This window comes from Aotus nancymaae, unplaced genomic scaffold, assembly GCF_030222135.1.
Source record: "Aotus nancymaae isolate 86718 unplaced genomic scaffold, 86718_ANA_hifiasm-v0.15.2.pri h1tg000036l, whole genome shotgun sequence".
NCBI classification, from domain to species: Eukaryota; Metazoa; Chordata; class Mammalia; order Primates; family Aotidae; genus Aotus; species Aotus nancymaae.
The window spans coordinates 81,951,284-81,975,384 of record NW_026988450.1 but is presented as its reverse complement, the minus strand read 5'-3'; the positions used below and the strand labels follow the sequence as shown (position 1 = coordinate 81,975,384).

At 43.0% G+C, this 24,101-nt stretch overlaps 1 long non-coding RNA gene across 1 annotated transcript; it reads right to left on the bottom strand.

Moving 5' to 3' along the window:
• Positions 1–3,895: 3,895 nt before the first annotated feature.
• LOC135277989 (uncharacterized) lies at positions 3,896–18,954 on the bottom strand. Its single transcript, XR_010345516.1, has 5 exons — positions 18,912–18,954; positions 8,524–8,652; positions 7,986–8,170; positions 7,071–7,074; positions 3,896–4,105 (listed from the first exon to the last, which is right to left on the bottom strand). It is a non-coding gene; the product is annotated as an uncharacterized LOC135277989 (long non-coding RNA).
• Positions 18,955–24,101: the final 5,147 nt, after the last annotated feature.

The window sequence follows — 24,101 nt, the reverse complement described above, 5'->3', positions numbered from 1 at the left end:
TGTGTGTGTGTGTGTGCATGTTTCATTTGGAAAAGGAACATAAAGTAGTATTGGCTCTATAGGATTATTTTGAGCATTGAGATCATTTAATCTTATTTAATACATGAAAGTATCCAGTATCATCAATGGAATCCAAAAAGCCCTCCACAAGTCCTGGTTAACATTATTGCCACTAATCTGAAATGCAAATTATTTTAAATAATGTGTTATTTTACTGATAAATGTGAAAATAAAATCTCTAAGTGATGTCAAAACTTCTCTCAGGACCTTGTCCCTTAGGGCCAATGCTACCTCTGTATACATGTTTCCTTAACCACATGTTCTCCAACTGTGAGAATTTTAGAAGTTCAGTCTATTAAGGTGTGGATAGTGGAACGAACCCTTAAAAACTCATGGTTTGCCAGCTCCTGCTTTCACTCTGCTCCCTGGGCTTTTATGACATGGCTCCCCTGGCTAGATTTTCATCTCTGGGCATTTGTTCTTCTCTCTCTGCACTCATCTTTCTCTGCCCATACACTATGCAGTGGTGATTCACTGCATCCTATTCTTGGCCCTCAACTTACCTAAATCTCTCTAGATGATGGACCTCTTTCGTGATTTGAGTTACCATCAGCACAAGCCAAGGAGTCCTGACCCTATGTCACCTGTGTGATCTCACTCCTTAGCTTCAGCCTCTTACATACCCACCTCCCTGCTGGGCTCCTCTAACTGAATGCTTCATCTGCACCTCACATTGTATCTGTCTCCAGGCAACTCTTTATTCTCCGACCCCCAGCACGTCTTCTCTCCCTTTGTCCATTGTCTTCTGACTCATGTAGTGGAAGCCTCAGGAGGCTGGTACCCAAGTCAGAAATCTGGCTATCATCTCTATCCATCCTTCTCCTTCCCTTGCCATTTCCAATCAGTCAGAAAGTCTCATTAATTCTGCCCTTCAATTATTTCTGCAATTCGTCCCGCCACAGGATTCCTACTACAGGCACCCAGAATTGGTAGATGTGCCTCCTAACAGGTCTTCCGAGCAATGTCCCTCCACTCCCACCCAGCTCCCCACTCTATCCTTTTTCTACTCTGTAACCAGAATGATCTTTCCAAAATGCAAGCTCCTCATATCACTGCCCCCATGTCAGTCCTCAAGATAACTTCTGATGCCTAAAGGAGTTGTCCTCTCATCAGTGCTGCCAAGAGCCTAGAATTCCTGAAGGGAATGTCGTAGGTTATGCCTCACCCCAGCACCAAGTGTTGACCAGATCTGCATAGCAGGAACCTGTTTAATTTTTTTTTAACCCTACTGTTTTAAAAACATATTTGATTCTGTACTTCAGAACCACTGTTTTAGAAAACCCTAAACTATAGAATAGAGTGCAAGGTTTCAGGCAGGATGTAGATGGCCCTGGGCATAATGCTTGTCCTCTGTCCCTGCAGCCTTACGTCTTATCAATCTCTTCTTCATAGTTTGTGCTGTAAGAGAGCAATCATGGTAAATGGCGAGTCCACCTGGTCCCTGACCTGTGTCAGCCAGCATGCTGGGCACGTGGCTGCCCTGCAAAAATCCACACAGATCAGTGCTGACTGGGGAGCTCTTGAGCCCGACACATGAGGTCAAACCTGAATTGGCAATCTTGTGCAGTTAATCTCTCCAGGCTTCCATTTCCTCAGTTGTAAAGCAGGATGATAATAATAAATCCTACCTCCTGTCTTCTTGTGAGGCTTACATGAGTTTTTATATATAAAGCACTTAGAACAGCTCTTGACACCTGATGACTTCTGTGTACAGTCAGCTAATATTAACAATCAGTAGATAGATGATTGTCACAAAAGAGACAGGAAATATGCATTTAGAATCCACACAGCCTCCTGGAAGCACCTCCTCACGGCTTCTGCCCTCCCCATACGGACTGCCTCCCTGGGCACTCAACCCCTGAAAACAGTGGTGGCCTGCAAAAGAGTCCAGCCTTCACAGGGCACCCCAGTCTCTCTCCCTAGAGTCTCCATACTTTGCCCTGACCCTGTCCTTGGAAGTCTATGCTCAAACCATGCTCAACTGCCCCAAGCCACCTCTTCCCCAAAGTACCCAGCTCCTCAGAAGACCAGATGTGAAGCCCCCTCCCAACCTGGTTACTCTGCTCTGGGACCACTTTGAGGGGGTTGATGTTTGGCAAATCAACAAGCTCTGATTCTTCATCGGCATCAGCAGAGAGAGACATGGAGCCAGTGGAGGCAGAAAACTCCCCCATAATCTCCACCTGTTCCCTTCATTGATATAGTGAAGAGACAGTGGATGGACAGTGAATGGACAGTGACATAGTCTCAATCTACTGTCACATGCAGTGCAAAACCAGCTTTAAGATTAGTCCTTTAGCTTCCAACTTTTAGATTGTTACCCCTTAGTAAATGTTTAAAAAATAAAAGATATATTAGTGGATGCTAAAGTTAATTTAGTGGGTACTTTCCAAATGTTTTAAAATAAAAAAGTATAGAATGCAATAGAACGGAATGAGTGCATTGCATATAGTGAGTATTGTGTAATATATTTGGTTCTGTTTTGTGACTCTTGTGTGCATGTGTGCATACTGGAGTATAATGCAAACTTTATTTTTTTACTATAGGTCATGGGACAAGGCAGTTTATAAAACATTATCTTAAGCTTTTCTTATATTAAAAAATGCTGGAGCCCCACTGACTGGAATTATCCACAGTCTCTCTTCTCTTTCTAAGATAGGAAGCCCTTCACAAAAAATAAAATAAAAGGATTCCCTGACATTTTTCCTCAGGAGGACTCTTCAATGGCAACATCCTTAGGAACATAGCAAGTAACTGCGTTCATAGCTTCTACCTGATGATTAAATCCATTTGTCCTCATAGAATAGAGCCATGTGTTTTCTGCAGATGACTTGGCTAGATAAGGTCAGGAGTCCTTGACTCCAGAGAGAGCTTTAGTAAGAGAGAATGGCAGAGAAAAGACTTTCTGGTATAATTTGGGGAATTGTAAAATCCACTTCCTGTTGGTGACATATTTACGTGTTAGGGACTTGAAAAATATTTGATGAATGCATTGACTTTTCTTCTGCTCCCCTCTGAATACACACCACCCCTCTACACTTAGGCACAAACCCACCCTCATGCAATCTTATCCTTGCTCCCTTCAAATACTTGTTTCTTCTAGATCAGTGATTTTCATAGCATTTTCAGTAGCAGACCCTGTGTTTCAAAGGGAATCTTTAACAAAACCCCAACATGTCATAAAACAGATAAAAGCAACACATGGGTTCCCTGAACATTTAAATCTCCATTTTTGGATGGGGGGAAAAACTGTAATGAGTTTTTGTTTGTGTGCTTTTTGAAGAACCTCTGAAGCCTATCTTCAGAGATTGATTTGAAAAGTGAGTATCCGGGAAACTCTGGTAAGATAGCCAATGTCTGTCCTGAGCAGTTCTGAAGCCAGAGTGAGGTCCTGTTGGAACTGCGTTTCGCTGAAAGCGTACAGCCCTCTACTTTCATTATTTGCACTACTGCTAGCTGTACAACATTGAGCAAACCATGCTGCTTCTTGGGGATCTATTTCTTCATTTATGAGTTTTCAGGGTTAGATTGCAAGATCCTGGACTTCTTTTAGGCTCCATATGTCATAGAGCCGATAAGGGCATATATGTAACACCAAGATGTTGATAGTCATCATAAAGCCATGGTTTGGGGTGGTAGATTTTATCACTGCCACAGTCTTTCCCAGTTTTTGATTTTATGATCCACTCAAAGAGGCTCCATGTGTCTCTCAAGTAATTTTTATAATATTTAACTATCCAAACCACAGAGAAACACATTTTAACATGTCTCATTAAGTTCTTGTAATAACGACATAACTATAACAAGTTTTTTAACACTTGACAATCAACGAATACTTATATCCATTATTTTCTTTGATGCTCATAATAATCCTGTCTTTGTTTTATAAACGAGAAGGCGGATGCAGGGAGGGTGGCTGACTTGCTGAAGGCATTCAGCAAGAGGAAGGCTTAAGCCAAGGCCAGGCTGTCAGGTAGGGTTGCATGCAGGACCAGCTGTGAAAACCCAACAGGTTGCAGAGTTTCCATTTTAGTGAGTCAGCAGCCTGAAGACCTGAAAGAGACAAGTTACCTGATCAAAGTGGAAAGAGATTCAGATCAGGTAGGCCAGGTGAGGGGCCCCTCGAGACCCCAGAGAGGTCTGATGGCAGTTGTCCTGAGATGGTGGAGGCTAGGCAGAGGGAGGGAGTATTTCACTCTTATCTTTCAGGGAATCCCGAATCCTGCAACCAAAGCCTCTTTATTTAGTTTGCCCTATGAAGAAATGCAGACAAGCCCCAAACTTAAAACCATCCTTCCTCTGTGTGTTACTTTCAGAGGTAGAAAGAAAACCCTTCTCACCTCCTATTTCTTCATGAAATCTTTCTCTTGGGGTTCCCTTTCCAACCTCGGAGTGGTTCTCATGAGTATTAAATACATCAGTATGTCTCTCATTTCCCGCCTCAGGCTGGAAACTGGAATCCAAGAAGCACAAGAAGGTTTAGGTCAGTTTTATGAAGCTGCCAAATCTGATGGGCTAAATCTTCGCTCTATGTATTTTATGGATTTCAAAGGTTCATATTCATTTAACTGTGAAGACAGAACTATTCCCAAGTAATCTGATAGGACAAAAACTGCACTGTGGGCAGCAGACTTTGCCCTAAACCTGAAAAACAGCTAAGGAGTAAAATGATCTTGTATTTCTTAGGGTCCTCCAGCAATGAAGCAGCAGGTAAGGGGTGGGATCTGGCCCATGGTGGCAGAGCTGAAGGCATGAAAGACAGATACACAGGTCCCCCGAAACACACTGGAAGCTGGTGTATTAACTTCACACATTGTTCGCCGCACACAGCCACTCCCACCTCCCTGGTGCTGCTGCAACAGGGGTAAGTTTCATTGGCCACACCATCAGACATTGTTGTGTTAGATGTTGATGATGCTTACCCTGCACCAGAGTCTGGAAATGCCTGACCAATGGAGGGGCATGCAAGATCAAGATCGGGATAAAGGAGCGTTGCAACCATCCCTGGCACAAAGAAGGTTTTGAGGATCAGAAAATATTTAAACTCAAATTTAAAAAGAGGACTTTGCCCATTGGTCATGTCAGAGAGGATATTCCATGTCAGGGAATGAAATTTGAGGATGAGCAGAAACAATACAAGGGACTCTGGTGTATTTTGTAAATCCAAGTGGTTTAATATTCTTGAGTCTTCCACTTGCAAGGGTTGGGGAGGAAACACAATGGGGCACCTAAGCTAGAGAAGGTTAAGGAGAGTGTCCACAAAGGACAGCGGTTTGGCCTGGGCTTTCAGGGCCTAAGAACAGGGAGGGCACCTGCACAGCAGAGAGGGTGGTGATGGTGTGGGACATATATGATTAGAAGATATGTAGAGGACTGAGCCAAAAAGTAATGGTATTAAAGAAAGTAGGACCCAGGTTTTGCACTATCAGAGACGGGAGTGACAAATACAGGAAAGAGAAAACCAGAATAAACCCTATGATGCTGGATTAAAATTGGAGTTATCATTGTGAAACAGAAAGAGAAAGAGAGAAAGGGATGAAGAGAGAGAGAGAGAGAAATGTTTTAAGGCAAACTAATTTTAAAATAAATAATAGTTTTAGCAGATATTGACAACTTCTACCAGCTGTCTTCCAGTGGAAATTTTCTATTAATATATAAAAGTTTATCTGTCTTTTCTTCTGTTGTCTCCAATTGGTTGTTAAGCCCATCAGTTAATTTTTCACATCAGATGTTATACATTTTAGTTCTACAATTTTAATTTGCTTCCTTTTTATAATTTACCTTTCTCTGTTAAAATTCCACATTTGTTAATTTATTACCATTACATTTTCCTTTATGTACTTGAACATATTTACAAAGCTGTTTTAAAATTCTTGACCCAACATCTGGATCATCTTAGGATCAGTTTTTGTCAGCGATGTGTGCATAGATTGCATTTTCTTGGTTCTATGTTTGTCTATAAATTTTTATTGTATCCTAGACATTGTGACACTACATTCAGAGTCTGAATTTTGTTGTTTTTCTTCAGAGAATGCCAAGTTTTGTTCTTGCAGGCAGTTAATTTGCTGGAAGATCAGCTTGACCCTTAAAGGCTTATTGCTAGGCTTTGCTAGAGTGGTTCTAGAGTACTCCCCACTCTAGGATGAGAGGAACACTGCTTCTCAGATGTGGTCTTTCTGGGTCTCAACTGAGGTCTTCTCTCCACTCTGGATGATTGGAACACCTATATTTCTCAGCACCGTGTAACATCAGAGATCTCTGCTCATCTCATAGCTCTCCGGAAGCTGTTTTTGCCAAAGGTTGGGTAGTCTTGCCCTAAACATGTATATTTTGATTCCATCCAGTACCTTAAGGTGACTGATACATAAATTTCTGGAGCTGCTCTTTTATGCAGCTCTCTTCTCTCAGTTATCCTGACACTCTGCAAACTTTAAATTCTAATCTCTGCCTCCCCAGTTTAGCAAACCTGCTGTGCTCTGATTGGATTCTGCTTTCCTGGGCCATGATTCAGGAGTAGCCCCAAACAAAAAGTCAGGATGATCACATGCTTCACCTCCCTCAGGAATCCCCCTTAATCCAAGGTTCTGTGCTGAAATATTTCTGAATCAAAACAAACAGGAGTGACTTGCATAGCTAGCTTTGTCATTATAAACATCAAGCCCATTTCTCACTTCCCTCCTGTGGGTTTAGGGAGGAGTTAGGTCAATCACAAATGGAAACTTTGAAACCATTTGCAAAGTTGCCTAATGTATCACAAGGCAATGTGGTAGGTTGGCAGAGCTGATATCTCTCTAATAGGCTGAAAATATCAAAATTAAAACTTTAAAATTTGAGTTTAGTTTACTCCAATTCCACCATATATGTCCCAGGCACATTCCTAGCTGCTGAAGGTACAAAGGTGAATGAGATGTAGCCCGTGCCCTGAAGGATAGGATCCTGCAAAGAAAATTGGCAAGCGTTGTGATGAGGTCTCCAGGGGAACTAGGGTGACAGCACAAAATGGAGATGACCCATCTAGCTTAAAGAGGTCAGCATAGGTGCTAAGAATCTAAACGAAATGATGAGTGAGTTGAGGTTTCAAGGAAATACCCAAGTTGTTCAGGCTGACTGAAGTGGGCAGGGGAAATAGCTGGTGAAAAGGCAAAGAAGTTCAAGCCAGGTGGCAATTTTAGTTACAGAGAGGACAACCTACACTATGGCTATAGCATATACTGGCTGTACTAAAGTAATAGGATTTACGAGCTATAGCAATGGGTGCAACACAGGATTATGTCAGGAAATGCAGTCAGAGAAACAAGGCTAGCCAAGATTACAACACAACTTTAGGTCATATTTAGACTAATAAACACAGGATTGTTTTGTGTTTACCTGTAGCTATTGGAGCTAGAATAGTACGTAAAGTGCTGGCATTTATGTATGGTTTGAGGTTTCATATCCATTCTCCACTATCCAGACCCCCATCTGAAGTTTCTAGTCCTATATAAGACCTTTGAGACCGCCAAAACTGAAGCAGAGAAGGGAGCCAGGGTGGCAAAGGAATTTGAAAGCATTTTATTCTGGTTATGGTAATGAGACAGACCTTCCTATCACCCTTTGTAAAGGAAACAGCTCTATCCTTTTCCCTAGGCTTTTTATGGCCAACCATGAGTTCTAACTATCTGACTCGGGGCAGTCAATCCACAGGCTCATTTTGCGTTTACGAGCAGGTGTCTTTAGGTTGGGATCTCTGGGAAATAGACCCCGAGATGAAAATATCTATGCAGAAAGTTTGGCATGGTGTGCTGTCAGGATCAGCAACATAAGGAATAAAGGAAGCAGAATTGAGCAGAGGGAGAGGTTAATTTGCCATACAGTTAAAACAGAGGCATCAGCTGATTCCATGGGGAGTACAGAAGTTGACAAGGCCCTTCAAAGACCTTTCATACTTAGGCAAAGGGCCAGGCTTCTGTTCCTCATCTCAATCAGTCATTAGATGCATTTTCTCCCAGGGAAAAGAAAAAATCCCCCAGAGTGATCCAGCTGCGAGCTGTCAGCTGACAACCCTTCCTCTGGGACATGTGGGTGCTGCCTCACTGCTTCCACCACAGATAACCCGCTCTGGAAAGTTCTGCTCATGGGAGAAATGATAATTAGCCAGACTATTCAGACTCCAGAAATGAGCAATAACATATGGTGAGGATCAGCCAGGTGCTATAAACAACTTGTTTGATAGAAAGCAGGAACCCAGAGAAACAGAATGTGTGAGGAGCACGTTTGTCCCCTGAGAGATGGTGGAAAAGACTGGGAATGTTTACCAGGGGCAGGGGCAGAGAAGACTGTGGAGGGACATGAGGCCCACCTGTAAATAGTTGAAGGGCTGGCAAATGGAAGCAGGCTCTGGTATGTTCCTCAGCACCCCAAGGGGTTGCATTTTAGGTGGAGAGCATCCCAACAGTCAGGGCTGTAAGTTCTCACCTCACCTACCAAAAGGGCTGCTGCTGACATCACACAGGTCTTTGGTGGGAGGTGGAGCTGAAGGTGTTGTCAGGACCTGAGCCTCTGTAGGTATCCAGTTCCCCTAACAGCAGGCAGTTTCCTTGATGTAGGCTGCATCTGAAAGGTTATTTTCCTCCTCCTTGGGCCCGTTCAAAAATTGTAAGCATGACTATAGCTCAGGCAGTGATTCTCAAACCTGGCTGCATATGAAAAGCTCTGGGAAGTTTAAAAATAGAGCGCTCATCTCCAGAGAAGTTAAATCATAATCTCTCAAGATGGCAATGGGTCATTTTTATTTCTTAAGTGCTCCCCAGATAAATCAGATATGTAAACAAAGTTGAAAACCCTATGTCTGTTCTACTAGAGTGTCATTTGACCGAGAGGAAATGAGAAGGGTCATTCAAAGGATAAATGGAAAAGATTTCTGTTGCATAATGAGATCAATAGGAAATGATTAATCCCAATGGAGTTAGCCGTGGTAAAACATAGCAAGCAAATTGATTGCTACAAGCAGGATCTGTGGCCCTAATGCTGACTGCATTGAATCAGAGGAAGTGAAGCTTTGTTTGGCGATGTGAGCCAGTGCTCTGTTTTGGTGAAATATACGGCTTGAAGAGAATAGAGTTTCTTTAAACTTTCTAATGTAACAGGGACTGTTCTTCTCATAGATAGCCCTTAAGCCCTCCAGGGCTCTAATACACTATTAGATTGTATCAGTAGCAAAATAAATAAATAAATAAATAATATGTATTGAAGAAAATATGGAGATAGAGAAACGTGTATATATAGAAACTATAAAGCATAAAGAAAAAACACAAAACTTCTTTCGCATTCCACTACCCAAAACTAGTCATTTTTATAATTTTGCCATAATATATACAGGCAACATGCACACTCATTGTGTGTATGTGTACACACACACGCACATATATGCATGTATGTATTTATCTGTAACTCAGACACTGTACTACCAAGCAGTGTAATACAATCAGAAATAGTGATTGTTTTGAAATCTCAAAACAGTTTGAAAGATTATCTCACCTAGGGTGACAATAACAGTTCCTACCCCATGAGATTGTTGTGTATTAATATTAGTTAATATGTGGTAAAATGCTTAAGACAGTGCCTGGTCTATATTCAGGCCTCAATACATATTAGAAAGAGAAAAGAGAAAGAAAGAGAGGGAAAGAAAGAAAGAGATAAGAGAATTTGCTCATATTAGAAAGAGATTAAAAGAAGGTGAGGACTCTAAGTCGGGTTTGCTAACCTCAGCACCATTGGCATGCTGGGCTGGAAAATTCTCTGCTGTATGGGGCTGTCATGCAATTTATAGGATGTTTAACAGCATCTTCAGCCTCTAGTATTCAAGACCAGTAGCCTCCTCTCCTCTAAGGCATCACAGTCAAAAACGTCTTCAGACATTGCCCTGGGGGACAGAATCGCCTCCAGTTGAAAAATATTGACCCAGATCCATCATGTTATAATTCCTGTTCTTTTATGAAGAAAGTACGTTTTAATCAAATGCATGTGTAAAATATCACAATTGGGATCTGTGCACCGTTTGTATTCTGCATTTTCACTTAATGTCACATCACGCTTTTGCTCCTCATCATTAAACATTCATTATACATGTCATTTTTAGCGGCTGCATTATAACCCAGCCTTTCAATGTACTGTCATTTTAATGACACAATATTTTTAGATAGGTTGTTTCCATTTTGTGTTCTTACCAAAAACATCATCCTCAAAATGCATACCTACACATGTCAACATAGGTCTTTGTCTACATTTCTACTTCTTTTCACTGGGTAAATTTCTAGAAGTGAAATTATGGAAACAAAAGTAATCAAGATTCTGAAGAGTCTTGACGAATATTACCACACTGATTTCCAAAACAGCTGTCCAAGTCAACACTCCCGCCAGCAGTCATGTTGGTATTTGGCATGCACTAGATATGGGGATTGACATGGTTTTGATTTGAACTCACTGAAAGGGTCTTTTAATCTAGACTTCACAAAAGTTAAAAATAAAAATGTAAAAAGAAAAGACAGGCCGGGCGTGGTGGCTCACACCTGTAATCCCAGCACTTTGGGAGGCTGAGGCGGTTGGATCACGAGGTCAAGAGATCGAGACCATCCTGGTCAACATGGTGAAACCCCGTCTCTACTAAAAATACAAAAAATTAGCTGGGCATGATGGTGCGTGCCTGTAATCCCAGCTTCTCGGGAGGCTGAGGCAGGAGAATTGCCTGAACCCAGGAGGCGGAGGTTGCGGTGAGCCGAGATTGCGCCATTGCACTCCAGCCTGGGTAACAAGAGCGAAACTCTGTCTCAAAAAAAAAAAAAAAAAGAAAAGAAAAGACAACACGTGCTATGTGGCGAGTGTTACTGATCACATCACAGGTAATGTAACTGTGCATAACTTCAATACACTTCTTAGCAAAGGAGATGGTTCTGGCATGAACTCTATTGCTCTTCACTTAGGAACCAGGGAAACCTTGAATAATCTAGTGAGGAAAATGTATCTCTCATTTCTAGAGAGTTACCAGCCTTGCTGGGAGCCGCGTAGAGAAGGTTGGAATTGAAATACAAGGCTGGTGGTCTGGCTCAGCACCTTGATGGATATCTGATTTCCATCCCACTTGAAAGTGATGTCCAAATCTTCTATAAGAGGAACTATGAAAGAATTTGTAGTATTCTAGAATTCTTATGGAAGGCAGAAATCTTCTGCTTCACTTCTCTATTTGGGGAGGGGGAACTTTCAGAACAGAAGGGAACTGAGATCTACTTATAGGCAGCCATGAAAGCTTGAGTCAACTATAGAAATTTCCAAGTCCAGATATTACGTCTGCACCTGGAGGATGAATTCCAGCATTTCTGAAGCCTGGTCTGGTATAAATGCTTTACGACCCTTGGACACCAGGCCTTTCCCACGTATGCTTCATATTCTATGTGAGGTCACATAGGCTTCTTGGACAGTATTTTTAATCAACTGTGGGATAAATGAGCTAACAAAGAAGAATGACTCATCCAAATGGGCTATCGGCACACCCCAACAGAGCTGAACATATACATTCTGGATGGTCATTTGATAAGTAATTCCATTTCACAGACATTCATTAGTGTTAGTTTAATGTCTGTTGTAGGAACTATAGAGGATTAACACAACACTGTCCCCATCCTCTAAGAGTTGAGAAGGTTTTTTAAAACATGCAATTATCTAGAATGTTAAGCATAAAGCTAAAAATAAGTCTACTATAAACAGAGTGTCCAGGGACTTCATTGCAAGGACACAAGGATTGCAGAGCACTTAGCATGTGCCAGGCAATGTTATGAGGGTTTCACGCTGAGTCAGTGCATCTCACTCTCACGATGCCATTCTGAAACTTATGCTGTCATAGACAACTTGACCAAGACCCCACAGCTGGTAAATAGAAGAGTTGCGGGGTGAGCCTGTTAGCTGGATCCAGTGCAAGGGCTATGCTGTGCGTGCTGCTTCTTGTTTGCTGGGGGTTTAGGAAGCGCCTCATGCAAGTAAACACGACGGAGCGTTCGGAGGTAAAAACTGAAGGACAGATCTCCAGGACAGATGGACTTGGGAGCTAAGCCAGATAATTGGTGCATAACCAAGTAGGCAATAGGGAAGTCAATAAATATTTTTGAGTGAGGGAATCACATGATCAAAACTGAACTTTAACACAATGAATCTGGGAGGAAGAAGTGGGGAAAAGGAGACACTGAAAGTAGGTGGTAGGCAGATAGGCATGATGGAACAGCCCGGGTAAGGGTCTTCGGTGTGCGGCAGTACTGGGATGATGGGAGAGTGGCTGTGAGATAAACAGCAGGCTTGAATGAGCATGGCATTGTGTTGTGATTCTCATGCTAGCCCACTTTGATGTATTTATTCTCTCAGAATGTGTGTGTATATATATATCTCACAAATGATCCTGGCACACACCAGCTACTCAGTAAAAACATGATATTCTGAGAGAAGAAATGAATGTCATGCCTCCAGGTTATCTTATAAGTCTGCAATAGGATATTGTTTAATGCCTCTGTGTGTGTGTGTGCTCATGGGGTGTGGTATGTGTGTGTGCTTGTGGTGTGCGTTTATGTGTGCACATGTGTGTGTTGTGTGTGTGTGTGTGTGTGGTGTAAGGGCTGGAATTTAGCCCCAAGCTCCATGTACACCACTTTTTTGCCCATAGACAATGGCTTCCATCTAAAACCATGGCTAAATTCAGTCTTTGAAGTACAGAGGCTCAGAGCCTGAATAAAGGTTAACATAACAAGAGTCTGCAGGACATGGGCGTCTCTGAGCAGCAACACTCAACCCCTCCTAGTTGTCAGAAAGTCTGTAGCCCCAGAGGGACTTCCTGATGCAGAAGTGAAACCCAAATCGTAGCTAAAAAAATAAAGAGCAACACAATACAATGCCTCCATGCTAGTGAGCCTTGTGTGTGCTGTAGAAGAAAAGGGGAAACCAGGAACTCTCCTGCTGCATCCCGTGCCCATTCTGCCTGTTTATGGCAGTTGTCCCAGCCCCATCTCAGTGAGCAGGAGCTGGATAATGATTTGTGCCCAGGATTGTTAGAAACAGTCACTTTGACTTCAGATTGATCAGAGCTTCAATCCCAGTTTTGCCTCTGACAAGCCACCAACTCTTGGGCAGTGTATGTAATTCCCCTCTACTTTGGTTTCTTCCCTTTCCTTTTCGCTTTCCTTTTTCCTTTCCTTTCCTTCTTTCCCTTCCTTTCCTCCCTCCTTCTGTTTCTTTTTTCTCTCTTTCCTGTCTTCTTCTCTCCTTCTCTCCCACTCCTTTTCCTTTCCTTTTTCCTCTCTTTCTATTTATTTTTCTTTCTTTCTTTTCTTTCTTTCTTAAGACAGTCCACTGTTGCCCAGGCTGGAGTACAGTGTCACAGTCATAACTCACTGCAGCCTCCCCCTCCTGGGCTCGAGCAACCCTCCTGCCCCAGCATCCCAAGTAGCTGGGACTACCACAACCAGCTAATTTTTTTTTTTGAAGAGATGGGTCTTGCTTTGTTTCCCAGGCTAGTCTCGAACTCCTGAACTCAAGCAATCCTCCTGTCTCAGCCTCCTGAGTAGCTGGGTCTATGGGCAGGAGCCACTGTGCCTGGCTGCTTTGTTTTTCTTATTTGCTAACTCAGGATGACTTTAGCTTCCAGGCTTGCACACTGCAGGACCAGCGCCTGGGAGCGAGAGCCTCCTTCAGTCATGCACCTGGGTGGCTCACGTGCCTCACCCTAGCCGCCAGCCTGGTAAGAAGCTGTGAAAGAACCTGGCATGTGAGGAATCACCACAGGTCTTTCCACATGGCTGGAATGAAGGAGGTGCATGTGTGGGGGACACACTGACAGGAGAGAATGAGGAGCTGACACCAGATACTGATGGCTCCAGCCAAGACAAGAGTGCCAGGAGATGCCCTTCAGCACCCCACAGCTGGGAACCCAAAGGGTAGATTACAGGCAGCCCCTGACCAGACTTTTCAGAGAGAAGCCTCAGAGCATCAAAGTGAAAATGGTAGTATTCAAAGTCATCAGGGAAAAGACAGATTAGCTACAAAGGGATGGCAATTATAAGTTCAGTAGACCTTTCGTCCCCAACCACAGATGTCAGGAAAGGTGGTCTATCATCGGGAAAGGGCTGAGGAGAAATAACTGACAATCCAGTGTGAACAATAAACAGCAGGCATCCATTTCTGAGCAAGCGTATGGTAGCCTAGAGTTCTGTACTCAGCATCATGATAATTTAATGATGAGAGTTAAATAAAGTGGTGTAGGAATACAAAAAATTCACTGCTCGTTGGCCCTTACTGAAAAAACAAAATCGGCGAGAGGATGGATAGGGATGGAGAAAATATGGGTGATCACAGAAAGTAGTAAAATGTAGTGGAAAGTATATTTAACAACTGATTTCAAGAAATTAATAATGATTGCTATTGTGTGTTTTACAGGTGGTGAAATTAAAACTAAGAACAAAGAAGATACTGGGATGTTAAGTAAAGTGTCTGAGATACTATGTGCCTTATGAGAATGGTTGAGATAAAGAATAAACGTAGAAGTTAGAAAAATAATGTGTTGACTGTGAATATTGGAAATACAGTTTATCAGCAGAAAGAATGGAAATCGCCATCATGTTGCAGTGACTGTGAGTATCCGGCATCTTGTGAGGGGCCCTCTTCTAGGCATTGATGATACAGAGATGACCAAGACAGGAAAGTTCTTTTATCGTGGATTTGTTAATGTAAATTGTAATGGATTCCTAGAGTAACCTTGGTTATGTATGACAATGCTGAGACCCACTTCAGTTTTTTGTTTTTTTTCTAGAAAGATGTGATGCATATAAACTGTAGATAGGGTGTTATATGGGGAAGAACTTGCCTTTGGAATATGAGTTTGTTCATTCTTGCATTACTATAAAAAAATTCTGAGGCTGGAAAATTTTTTCATCTCTACCAAAGAAAACCCCAAAATTAGCAGGTTATAGTAGTTCCAGCTATATAGGAGGCTGAGGCAGGAGGACTGCTTGAGCCCAGGAGGTGGAGGCTACAGTGAGTTATGATTATGCCATTGTACTGCAGCCTGGGCAACAGGGAGCCTCAGTCAAAAGAAAGAAAGGAGACATAAAGAAAAGAGGTGTTATTGGCTCACTGTTCTGCAGGCTGTGCAGAAAAGCATGACTCTGGCATCTGCTAGCTTCTGGGGAGGCCTCACAGAGCTTTTACTCATGACAGAAGGTGAAGCAGGGGCAGGCATGTTACATGGTGAAAGCAGGGGCAAGACAGAGAGCTGTGGGATAGGGGGAGTGTCACATTTTACAACAACCAGATCTCGTGAGAATTCACTCATTACTGCAAGGACAGCACCAAGTCATGAGGGGTCTGCCCCATGACTCAGACACCTCTCACCAGGCCCCGGCTGCAACACTGGGGATTACATTTAAACGTGAGATGTGGGCAGGGACAAATACGCACACTTTATTAGGCTACTTTTCTGACGGTCGTGGAAAAAGAAAGTCTTCTTGATGATAACCCCGATTCCTCTGTCTTTAACAATGAGCATATTTGATTTTCAACATATGTCTTCGTCCCATGGGTTTAGCCTGAAGACTTGCAAACAGCTGAGTGTTAGCACACAGGCACCACGAGCACTGGAAGCTAAGACACGCCTTGGGCTGGGCAGGGGTGGTGCAGCAGTCCTGGAGAAAACCAAAGCGCAGAGGGGGCTCCGGCGGGCAGATGTGGACTCAGGCCCATCCTCTTGTCTTGACTTTGAGCAAGTCAGTTACCTTCTCCGTGTCTTAGTTCCCTGATGTGTATAGTCACCACTTTATGAGCTTGCTACAAAAATGATGATGGATGTGTTCACGTCTTTGTAGGAGCTCTCCCCTGAATAATAATGGGTGTCCAAATGCTGATTAGAGCCCTTCAAATACTTTTCTTATTTCTTGCAACATGGCTTAAGGTCTTTAAAGGCTTTTTTTTTCTTGAGTTGGAGTCTTGCTCTGTCACCAGGCTGGAGTGCAGTTTTCAAGTGATTCTCCTGCCTCAGCCTCCTGAGGATCTGGGACTACAGGCATGCACCACCACACCCAGCTGATTTTTGTATTTTTAGTAGAGATAGGGTTTCACCATGTTGGCCAGGATGGTTTCTATCTCTTGACCTCATGATTCACCTGCCTTAGCTCCTCAAAGTGCTGGGATTACAGGCATGAACCACTGTGCCTAGCCTGAAGGCATTTACTTGTTCTTATTCGTGTTTCCCAAGTATTGTTCTAGGAACACAGTCACTAATTAACAAATATTTTTTAATTGAACTACCGTAAATGGAATGAAACTGGATTGATTTGACAAGGATGCAAACTAAACATGATATAATTAAAGAACAATAGGAGACATCATCTCATCAAGGGCTTTTACCAGCTTTTATAGAATTACAGAAATTATCAGAGAAGGGGAGATGAAAGTGGACTGAGCAGACAGTTATCGGGGACAAGCAGTTCCTGAATAAACACTTTGTACCTGACACCATGCCAGCCCTTCTCCCAAACACCATCTCATTAACTCCTAACAACATGTGGAAAAAAAAGCATGATTATCTTCATTTTATAAATGAAAATTCAGGGGTTCAGAAAAGCCTAGTCACCTGCCCGAGGTGAGCTGAGGACAGTGGCAGGGTCAGAGTCCAAAGCGAGCTTCTCTGCTGCCGCAGCCCCATCTCCACTTTCTCATTCAGCCCCAGGCTGGGGGCTGGGGGGTAGCTCTTCCTTGCTTCTATGTGATTCTCTTTTTTGTGTGTGCCACATTGGCTAAGCTGCACTCACCATGCCCATTTTCAATTATAGCCTGCAAGCCTGTGCTTTGAAGAACATAATTTATTTTCCCAGTCAGACCAAATAGAAAACACAATTGTGTGTTTAAATACTAATTAACCTTTTCACATCTCCCTTTCTCTCTCTCCTTTCATTCCTCTGAAGCAAAAGCATGTAACATGTAGGACAATTCTTGCCATTTTTTTTTCCGTGTACTCTATCAGTTGGAGCTCAGTAGCATATGGCTATGAGGACTTCTGTACTTGAAGTCAAGCTCCTTTAGACACAGAAGACCACTATGCACCTGGCCAGCAATGTGTTTGTTTCTCTACACCGAGAATTCTAAGCTCCCTTCACTGTAGAGTTTGCAGGGCCCATTCCAAGGATGGCTCTATCAGATTTGCATTGATATCATTCTCATCGGCCATATATTACTTACCCCTGTCTGAAATCTCTAGAAGTTTAAAAGACTTGGGCTTTGAAAACAAACAGCCTGCCTATTTAAATGAACTTCATGCATCCATATAAAGCAGCTTAAAAATTACTTCATTAGCATCTCCATGTCAGCATTTTAATTTTCTAATAATGCTGCCCGTCTCCTACTCAGCTGCAGCGCTTCTGTTTTCACAGCCATCTCCTCCCGTTCTGCATCTAGATCCTTGCATTGACCACTTAGTTTTGGGGTAGTGGTATCATCTTTGACTTCAAAACCTTTTAAGAATGCAGCCATCTGCACTTCACTCCAGTATGAGCACTCCATTCAGAAAACACCCCTTTATTCTAAGTACCATTTTTTCGATGGAACCAAATGACATGTTTAATTTTGGGTATGTTGAACTTACAATGCTTGAGTGGATACAGTTGCATTGGTTGGTTCAAAGCTCCAGAAAGAAAGTGAAGAAGACTAGAAGACAGTGTTGACATGGAAGGCAGAAAAAAGGAAGAACTTTCTTTCTTTCTTTTTTTTTTTTTTGAGATGGAGTTTCACTAACATTGCCCAGGCTGCAGTGCAGTTGCGCAATCTCAGCTTACTGCAACCTCTGCCTCCCGAGTTCAAGAGATTCTCCTGCTTCAGCTTCCCAAGTAGCTGGGATTACAGGCATGCACCACCATACCCAGCTAATTTTGTATTTTTAGTAGAGACAGAGTTTCACCATGTTGGCCAGCCTGGTCTGGAACTCCCGACCCTAGGTAATCTGCCAGCCTCAGCCTCCCAAAGTGCTAGGACTACAGGCATGAGAAACCGTGCCCAGCCGAAAGTAAGTACTTTCTAAAAGAAAGGAATGGTAGATGGAACTGGATACCACAGAGAAGTCTGATAGAGTAACAAAGGGATGGTGTATTATGTTTTGCAACAAAGCAGTCAATGATTTCCCTTGTTACAGGGGTCCCCAAACCCCAGGCTGCAGACCAGCACTGGTCCATGGCCTGCTAGGAACTGGGTCGTACAGCAGGCCATGAGTGGCAGGCAAGTAACTATTACTCCCAAGCTCCCAAGCTCTGCCTCCTGTCAGACTAGTGGTGGCATTAGAGTCTCATAGGAGCACAGACTTATGCTGGTGATGCTGCAGCATGAGGGCAGAGATCACCCACATAGAAGATATGAAGTCAATATTTTTGAATGCGTGAATATATAATGGTTTCATGTAACATGACAGTGAGATGGAGCCAGATGTTCACTTTCGTTAATCTTACCGGTGCCAGCTGTCCTTCTCTTGCCTTTTTTCCTTCTTACCTGGCCCAGCCTGGACTGAAATGGTCCGACTGAAGTCCTGCTGCCAGTCCATTCTCCAAAGCTCCCAAGGGAAGGACGGTGTCTATGTGTGAATGTGTGTGTGCACATGTGTGTGGGGGGGACCAGAAGACAGTTATAATTTCGAGTATCCATCAAGAAGTATCTACCAAACATGTCTTTGTCCTCATATTAAAGATTAATAACTAAGTAATAAAAATTAAAAACTACAATAGCAGCAACCATGGAGTACAGTTTGTTATCCTCATTTTACAGAGGAGGAAGCAAAATTCCAAACAGAGTCAGTGACTTGCCTGTGGTGCCATTATCAGGAAGTGGCAGGACCGCGGTTCAAACCCTGGCCAATTTGACTCCACATGTAGAAAATGTCCAATGCATCTAGCACTTAGTTTCCCCTTCCGTAAAAGAGGAGATTCACCTTAAAAGTTTCTTTTAATCCTAGCAGTCCCTGAAAGAATGCATGTTGCTTCCTTTCCATCAGTGCCTTGCATAGGATGGGGTCTTGCCGTGAGCGCTTGTGTATTTATTCCGGTGATTTAGACAAGGTCCAGTAGGTGGGGCTAGAGAGTAGACACAAACTTTGTGGCTGATGAGCAGGCGCTACCATCTGGGTATTGTCCTCAGTCATCCTGTTAGTTGATTCCCTCTTCAGAATAAAAATCACTACTCTGAGCTAGGCTTGGGGTAGAGAGAGATGAGTCTCCCAAGCCTGAAAGATTAAGGCTAAACTGGAGTTTGTTACTTTGGGAATAATCTTCTATGGGAAGGGAAAATCAGTAGAAGAAACAAAAATACTTTCAGTTTCACAGGTAATGAGTGTAGTCTTACTTATAGGTGCAGCCCTGGGTTTGAGTCCTGGTTCTCAATCTGCCTCTCCTCTCCCCTCCCCTCCCCTCCCCTCCCTCCCCTCCTCTCCCCTCCTTCCTCTCTTCCCCTCTTCTCTCCTCTCCTCTCTCCCCTATTCCCTCTCTCTCTCCTCTCTCCTTCCCCCATCTCTTCTCCATCTCTCTCTCTTGCTCTCTCTGTGTGTTTCTCTTTCTCGCTCTCCTCCCCTTCTCTCTCCCTCCTTCTTTCTGTTTTTCTCTCTCTCTCACTCTCTCATTGTTGTTGGGTTTTTGTGTGTGTGTGTGTGTGAATTAACGTGCAGATAAGGAAGTTCAAGACATTGCTATAGGCTGATGTTTGATAACTGTCCCACTTTTCTTATTCTTCTAATAGACTTTGTGCTTTAGTACAGTTTAGATGTACAGAAAACTTGAGAAGATGATACAGATTTCCACTTACTCCACACCCAGTTTCCTCTTTTTTTAACATCTTACATTAGCATGATCCATTTGTTACAATTAATAAAATGATATTGATACCATATTGCCAACTGGAGTCCACAGTTTATTCTGATTTTCTTGGTTTTAACCTAATGTTCTCTTTCTGTTTCAGCATTCTTCCAGGATACCATGTTATATTTACCTGTCATGTCTCTTTAAGTCTCTGCTTGGCTCTTTCTCAGACTTACCTTGTTCTTCTTGACCTTGAGAGTTTCTTGTTTTCCTTTTGTCCCTGTTTTTAGATGGAGTTTCGGTCTTGTTGCCCCAGCTGGAGTGCAGTCAGTGGTGCAATCTCAGCTCACTGCAACCTTTGCCTCCTCGGTTCAAATGATTCTCCTGCCTCAGCTTCCTGAGTAGTGGGGATTACAGGTGACCACCACCATGCCCAGCTAATTTTGTATTTTTAGTAGAGATGGAGTTTCACCATGTTGCCAGGCTGGTCTCAAACTCCTGACCTCAGGTGACCCACCCGCCTCAGCCTCCCAAAGTGCTGGGATTACAGGAGTGAGCCACCGCACCTGGCCCGACCTTGACAGTTTTGAGGATGGTTTGTAAGATGTTCCACTACTGAATGTTTTTCTATTTCTTTTTCTCATGATTGGACTTTTTGGAAGGAAAAGATGAAGTGCCATCTTCTTCACTTCCTATCAGGGTACACGTGTGTAAGCAACATGATTGATGACCATTGGTGTTTCACCCTGATCACCTGCTTAAGGTCGTGTCTGTCAAGTTTCTTCACTGGAAAGTTGCTATTTTTCCCTCTCTCCTTACTGTTCTCTTTAGAAGAAAGTCACCATGTGTGGTTAACACCTAAGAAGTAGAAAGTTATGTTTTTCTTACTGGAGGTTGGAATATCTACATAAATTATTTTAAAAATTTCCCCATTCATTAAATCAGTTATTTATTTATATGAGCATGGACTTGTGAATAATTTATACTTTGGGTTTAATCCAATATTCATTCATTTCCTTGTTCAGATTGTTCCAGCTTTGGCCATCAGGAGCTCTTCCAGTTGGTTCTTCTGCTCCTGTGACACATGACACATTCCCACCAATTGAAGCTGGTATTGCATTTGTTTTAGCCATTTTGTTTCCCTCTCTCTCTCCCTCCATCCTCCCTCTCTCCCTCCCTCTGTCCCTCCCTTCCTCCCTCCCTTCTTCCCTCCCTTCCTCCCTTCCTCCCTCCCTTCTTCCCTCCCTTCCTCCCTTCTTCCCTCCCTTCTTCCCTCCCTTCCTCCCTTCCTCCCTCCCTCTCTTTCTCCTTTCCTCCCTCCCTCCCCCTTCCTTCCTTCCCTCCTTCCTTCCTTCCTCCTTTCCTTCTTATTTTTACAGTACAACTTTGCTCTGTGCTAGAACATGTGAGATGAAAGAGAATCTCTGCCCTCAAGGTGTTCCCAGACAGACAAAAAAAGGCAGACAAAAGGCGTACAAATTCAATACATGGTGGTAAATTACATAGAAAAGAAAACACAAGGTGCCAGTTAGAGAAGAGGAGTCAGGGTGAGGGGCAGTAGAGCGAGTTCTGATTTGCTGCCTCTCTGTGACCTTCACAAGATCATTTCATTTCTCTGGGCCAGACATTACAAATCATGAAAGAAAATAAGTGGGAGGGGTGAAACTTTGGTGGGGGAAAGAGCTAACTTGCATTACGGTAGGAAACTTATATTTTTTATTTATTTATTCACTCATTAAAAGCAAAGTGAGAAACTAGGTACTGGGAAAGGTGATTTATATTAAACGATTCATTCAACAGATTATTTATTCACCACTGAATCTCTACTAATTCATGTACTCCTTACAGAAAAAGGGGTTCTGGTACCCATCTTACAGAGGCTGAGTCTCAGAGACCTTAAGCAGCTTGCTCAAATCCTTCCTAGTAAGTGGAGGGGCAGATCTGAACTCAGGTTAGCTTTGTTCCAGGGCTTCTCCTGCCATGACTCAGGATTATTCCTCATTTCTTCTGTGATTGCAGACGTCTCTTTTGCAGGGGCTTAGATAGCTTCACAAGAGGTCTCAGCACAGCAGTTAGCATCCTGGGGAACCTCCCACTACATCTTAGTGTTTGGGAACAAGTTTCTCTCGGGCTCGTGCTCCAAATCCTGATCCGTTACAAGTGACTATTCATTTTGCAACATTTTCCAACCTGCCTGCCAATTCATTTCCTGTGCAGCACACGCAGAGATCAATTTTGGCAGGATGGGACCCTGCCTGCCTCTGCTCTCACAGGGCCTTGGACAGTAGACAGCCTCTCCAAGAAATGCTGCATCAGCAAGGCCACACATCATCCTTGGACACATTACCCAGGGCACAGGGAAGGATGGTTTGGTGAATGATAAGTCACGAGCTTTGGAGGAAGCAGAAAAATCCTGATCTATCTCTAAGGGCAGCACGGGACAAAGGGGAGAGCATTGCAATTAGAGTCAAAAGAAGGAAACAGAAATCAAGATAGTTACTGAGCATCAGCTGTATACCAGGCACACACCAGGTAAAGAGTTAACAAGTGGTCCTTGCCCACAAGGAGCCAACTGTCCGGTAGTGCTTGCAGAGACAGACACAGCATCAATAACATGTGACTCATGAGACTGGTATAATATGGCAGGGGGCTCCCCTAAAACACTGTGTGAATGTCCCTCTCCATGCAAGCTAGAACAACACTCTCATCCTTGCTGTTAACTGACAATAATGGATATGACAAAACACACCCACCGCGTTAATAAAATTTAATGTTCAAACCAAGCAATAAAATTGCCTATTCATATGCATTTTATATCTCCCTATATAATAAAAAGAATCAAATTTCTTTAAGAAGAATGTCTTAAGTCAGTGTGCAAAGCACCAGCGCCCCCCACTCAGTCTACTGATTTCCCAGATGACATCCAAGGGGCACATAGGGAAGAAGGCAGGAGAGGGAGGAATGATTAGTCTGAAGTTTCATTTCTTGGTGGTACAGTGTGGCTTAAAGGTGAGTTGAGAGTATATTCTCCTTACCTCCTTCCAAGACAAGGCTGAGGAAACATACAAGCGCAGTTAGACGAAATTTAATCTTTCTCCCTCTCTCTTTCTCTCGGTGCTCTGAGTTCAGCATCTCAGTTCTCTTTTCAGTGCATCTGGCCAGTCATGTTAGTCCACGATTTTGTGTGTGGAAAAGCAGCTTGTTCAGTGTTGTTTGTTCCTCACCAAAACCTGTGTTGCAGGCTTTGCTCATGCAGAGGAGCAGGGTGCCTGGTCATCCCTTCTCCCCAGCAAAATGCTTAGAAGCCAGGACACCACGAGGGTTTACTCTGGTTCTCCATCTGCAGAAAAGAAAGTATAGACATAAGAATGAAGATGTAAATATGGTCAACATATGGCAATTCCATGAGAGAAGAGTTTTTTCGCAAGTCATTGAATAGTCCCTAGTAAAAATGCAGGTCATTCATTGAGGCATTTAAAATAAATTTCAAATCACTCAGAAGTTAAGTTAGGCAAATAAAGTTAATGCGTGGAGGGCAGACTGTTTTATGAACTTTTATTCTAAAGAAAAAAGAGAATGCTAGGAATGAATGTATAAAACAGAAAGAGGAAAATAGGTGAGGAAGTACTGACTTTTACCTAGAATAGGACATTCAGTGACTACCACAAAGAAGTGCTATTATCTCTCTGTTCAGTAAACAGGCATTTCAGGTGAACACGGTGGTAATGGAGGAAATTCTGAGAAGAGTTTTCCCTAAATTCAACTTTAGATGCCTTGAGAGTTTGGGTTGTATTGTCTGACCCATAATGGCCATAAATATATTGTGAGGATACATGATCCAGACACAAAGGTATTCTTTGTGAATGGCAAAGTGTTGGGAAAATTAAAGATGTATTGCTTTTGCTTTTGTGACATCATCATCTTTGTTATTTGAGTGCCTGAAATCATTGAGTTCCGCTCTGTCACAAAATAGCGATGTGACTTTGAATATGTTGTGCAAGCTGCCTGGTCCTGTGTTTCCTTGACTGTACAATTAAGGCACAGCACCCATGGCCTCTGGGTCTCCTTCTAGGCTGGTGTGATTCAACACATCTCCTGGCCATGCTCCAAGTGCCCTGCCCATGATTGGCTCCTGCAGGATCCTTGGCCTGAAACATTTAGTGAGGGAGACATACAAGTTACCCCGAATCTGTGTGTGTGTGTGTT